A 5,224-nucleotide genomic window follows, 5' to 3' on the forward strand; every position below is an offset into this window, starting at 1 on the left:
TTTTGATTCATCTAGCCCTGCCTTTCTCATGATGTGCTCTGCATATAAGTTAAATAGGCAGGGCGACAGTATACAGCCTTGCCGGACTCCTTTCCCAATTTTGAACCAATCAGTGGTTCCGTGTCCAGTTCTCACTGTTGCTTCTTGGCCCGCATATAGGTTTCTCAAGAGACAAATAAGATGGTCTGGTACTCCCATCTCTTTAAGAACTTGCCACAGTTTGTTATGATCCACACAATCAAAGGCTTTAGCATAGTCAATGAAGCAGAAGTAGATGTTTTTCTGGAACTCCCTAGCTTTCTCCATGATCCAGTGTATGTTGGCAATTTGATCTCTAGTTCCTCTGCCTCTTCGAAATCCTGCCTGCACTTCTGGTAGTTCTCGATCCACATACTGCTGAAGCCTAGCTTGTAGGATTTTAAGCATGACTTTACTAGCATGAGAAATGAGTGCAATGGTGCGATAGTTTGAACATTCTTTGGCACTGCCTTTCTTTGGAATTGGAATGTAAACTGATCTTTTCCAATCCTGTGGCCATTGTTGAGTTTTCCAAATTTGCTGGCAAATTGAGTGTAGCACTTTTACTGCATTGTCTTTTAAGATTTTGAATAGCTCAGCTGGAATACTGTCACTTCCACTAGCTTTGTTGTTGCTCAGCTTTTCTAAGGCCCACTTCACTTCACATTCTAGGATGTCTGGCTCGAGGTCAGTGACCACCTCATTGTGATTATCAGGGACGTTAAGCTCATTCTTGTATAGTTCTTCTGTGTAATTTTGCCACCTCTTCTTAATCTCTTCTGCCTCTGTTAGGTCCCTGCCATTTTGGTCCTTTATCATGCCCATTTTTGCATTAAACGTTCCCTTCATTTCTCCAATTTTCTTAAAAAGATCTCTGGTCCTCCCTATTCTATTGTTTTCTTCTATTTCTTTGCACTGTTCATTTAAGAAGGCATTCTTATCTCTTCTAGCTATTCTCTGGAATTCTGCATTCAATTGGGTGTATCTTTCTTTTTCTCCCTTGCCTTTCGCTTCCCTCCTTTCCTCAGCTATTTGCAAAGCTTCCTCAGACAGCCATTTTGCTTTCTTGCATTTCTTTTTCTTTGGGATGGTTTTGGTTGCTACCTGTTGTACAATGTCGCGAACCTCTGTCCATAGTTCTTCAGGCACTCTGTCTATCAGATCTAATTCCTTAAATCTATTTGTCACCTCTACTGTATATTCAACAGGGATATGATTTAATTCATACCTGAGTGGCCTAGTGCTTTTCCCTACTTTCTTCAGTTTAAGCCTAAACTTTGCAAGGAGAAGCTCATGGTCTGAGCCACAGTCAGCTCCTGGTCTTGTTTTTACTGACTGTATAGAGCTTCTCCATCTTTGGCTGCAGAGCATATAGTCAATCTGATTTCTGTGTTGACCGTCTGGTGATGTCCATGTGTAGAGCCGTCTCTTGGGTTGTTGGAAAAGAGTGTTTGCTATGACCATCGTATTCTCTTGACAGAATTCTATCAGCCTGTGCCCTGCTTCATTTTGTACTCCAAGGCCAAACTTGCCTGTTATTCCAGTTATCTTTTGGCTTCCTACTTTAGCATTCCAATCCCCCATGATGATAAGAACATCATTTTTTGGTGTTAGTTCTATAAGGTGCTGTAGTGCTTCATAGAACTGGTCAATTTCATCCTCTTCAGCACTGGTGGTTGGGGCATAGACTTGGACTACTGTGATATTGAATGGTTTGCCTTGGATTCGAACTGAGATCATTCTGTCATTTTGAGGATTGTATCCCAGTATTGCTTTTCCTACTCTTTTATTGACTATGAAGGCTACTCCATTTCTTCTGAAGGATTCTTGCCCACAGTAGTATACCTGATGGTCCTCTGAATTAAATTCACCCATTCCTGTCCATTTTAGTTCGCTGATACCTAAGATGTCAATGTTCAGTCTTGTCATCTCTTGTTTGACCACGTCCAGTTTTCCTTGATTCATGGATCTTACATTCCAGGTTCCTATGGAGAAAAAATCTTTACAGCATCGGACTTTCCTTTCACCACCAGACACATCCACAGCTGAGCGTCCTTTCGGCTTTGGCCCAGTCGCTTCATTCTTTCTGGCGCTACTAGTACTAGCCCTCTGCTCTTCCCCAGTAGCATATTGGACGCCTTCCGACCTGAGGGGCTCATCTTCCAGCGTCATATCGTTTTGCCTTTTGGTACTGTCCATAGGGTTTTCATGGCAAAGATACTGGAGTGGGTTGCCATTTCCTTCTCCAGTGGATCACGTTTTGTCAGAACTCTCTGCTATGACCTGTCCGTCTTGGGTGGCCCTGCACGGCATAGCTCATAGCTTCATTGAATTACGCAAGCCCCTTCGCCACGACAAGGCAGTAATCCATGAAGGGGCTGATACAGAATATAGATAGCCAAAAGCATCCCAGTAGCTGAGGTAAGCTAAGGGCTTTCCAGCATTGTAACATGTCTCTTTCTTGCCACTCTTGTTTTGAGCATGACAGAGTCATGGAAACCTTGTGGCACATACCATAGATTTCTTGTCTGCCCACAATATATTAAAATAGCAAAGGTAAGAGTAATTAATATACAAGTTCATGGTGTTGAAAAATACAGTAGAAAATGCAAGATATGGGTTTTAGTTCTACTTATCTGGTCATGAATCATGCCGTTAGTTAAAGAGGACATCATGTGACCATGCCTGATTTTCTTCCTTTCTTTTTTTGCAATGGTTATTGAGCGAATGCAGTGATCATAAAGTGAATGCCACAATTATTAAGAAAATGCCACCATTGTTAAGTGAACATGCTGTTTGCAATTTCTGGTGAAAATGTAGCAAATTGCAGTCACATGACTATAGGATATTGCAAACAGCCATAAAAGTAGGCCAGTTGTCGCAAAGCCAAAATGCAGCCACATGGTTATGGGAGCAACCCAACTGTCAGAACTTGGAATCTGGATCGTAAGTACTTTTTTGGGGGGGAGATCCATCGTAACTTCAAATAATTGCTAAGCGACTGGTGGCAAGTCAAGGTCTATTTTGTTTCTTCTGCACTGGATTAGCAGGAAGTATGAATGCAGTTGTGAGATTTGTAAATCTAATTGGTGTATGTAACAGTAAGCATCTGACTTCCCCGTCTGATGATAAAGCTAAGAAGGATTAATATGGATGGGATGGGAGACCATCAACAATTCCAGAGTTGTAATTAAAAAAAAACCTAGAAAGACAGTGCCACACCACTTTTACATCATTAGAAAGTAATCCTGGGTGTCAAGCTCAACTAAATAACAATATAAATTAAATACTTGTTGAACTTACTTTAACTGCAGACTGAGAACTTAAGGAGATGAGTTATAATCAAATGATGAAAGCTTGATCTGGAATATACAATGATCATATACAATGATACTTTACATATACAACTGATACTTTGTATCACTATACAAATCCTCCACACTGTTTTAGAGTTGTAGATTTAAAGTGTACATCTATTCGCTGGTTAGAGATATCCAATGAAACACAGCCAAATGGGGTCAAGAGGATAATTCTTTCTAGTTTTTTTTTATTTTAATTCCATTTATATCCCACCCTTTTCCGAAGACTCAGGGCAGCTTACAAGCTTAGCAGTAGCCTTCATTCTATGTATATGCCTGCTTGTTAGGGTTTTCATACACACCCCAAGTGGCATTATTACAAAGTCAGCTTACTGCCCCCAACAATCTGGGTCCTCATTTTACCTACCTCGGAAGGATGGAAGGCTGAGTCAACCTTGAGCCTGGTGGGATGCGAACCTGCACTAATTGCAGGCAGCTGGTGTTACTTAAGGAGGCATTAGCCCACTGCTCCACCAAGGCTCTTAGTTATATATCTTGAATGTACAGAACCTCTTCCTCAAATATTTAAGACACGATAGATAATAGATTAATAGCTAGCATGCAAAGACAAAAACAAAACAGTGCAAAACAGCAAGCCAAATAAATAGCAAAAAATATAAAATTAAAAAATTAAAAGACATTTTAACGGAACAGCAAAATGATTTTATATGCTGGATGGATGAATGTAACTAGGTAGCATGTAGTGTAAGTGAAATATAATGATTGGTACATAGATACAACATTTTATGGGAGGGGGTCACCATCTGTTTCCTGACTGTGTCAGCAAATCCTTTCCTTTATACAATCATTAAAATACACCATAGTTTAAAAGAAATGAAGTGTCAATTATGTAACACATTTTAACAAAGCTGATAAATGCACAGAAGTTAAAATTGCAAATGTCCCTGAAATCTGCTTAAATTCCTTCTCCATTGAGATGGTATTGAGGGAGCACAACTGGAAATATTGAGTATGCTTATGGAAAACCAAGATTCTTTTCTCCTGGAATATTTTCACAACATTTGTGAAACGTGTGTTATGCAGTCTGAATGACCTACTGTTGGATATCTTTATTTTGTACACTAGAAGAGTTTGCATATAGGTCAGCGAAGCACCTGTGAGTTAAACTTCATTTCTGAAGATGATCTGTAAACTTATCTCTGAAATCAAAGAGAAGTGAGTGTGAAATAACAAAGATTATATTATATAGGAATTTTATATAACATATTAAAATATACATCTTTCTAATTGATTCTTGCATGGTAATCCCCTTCATTTATTTTAAATGTTGGCAGACTTTTGTGTGTGTGTGTTTGTGTGTGTGTGTGTGTGTGTGTGTGTGTGTAGGACATAGGACTACAATTTAGGGTCCAGTCATACACAGTCTGTCAGGGAATAAAACCCATTGAATTCATTGGGTTTTATGTCTAATTGAATATGCATAGGATTTGTTGACCAAAAATAAAAACCTTTAAATCACTATGCATGTTGTCTCCTCCATCCATCAATATAGCTATCCAATCATCCTGCCTTTCAGCTGAATTAAGGACTCACGATGATGAAAAAATGAAATAGAGGTATGGATTCTGAGACTTCAGGACTGCAGGCTGTATTAACTAGTTGACTGAAGAAAAATAAATGAACAAAATTAATTTTAAAATTATACACACACACACACACACACACACACATATATATATTTGTTTTTGTAGATTTTCACAGGTACAGGTATGTAGGTCTTGGCATATTCGGGTCTTTTCCCGTGTAAAATTGAGAGTGTCTTGGTGACGTTTCGATGGGGTCCCACTCATCATCTTCAGGCTGGTGTCTTCGGCTTCGTACTTGTG

The sequence above is a fragment of the Vipera berus genome (assembly GCF_964194415.1).
Source record: "Vipera berus genome assembly, chromosome: 1".
NCBI classification, from domain to species: domain Eukaryota; kingdom Metazoa; phylum Chordata; class Lepidosauria; order Squamata; family Viperidae; genus Vipera; species Vipera berus.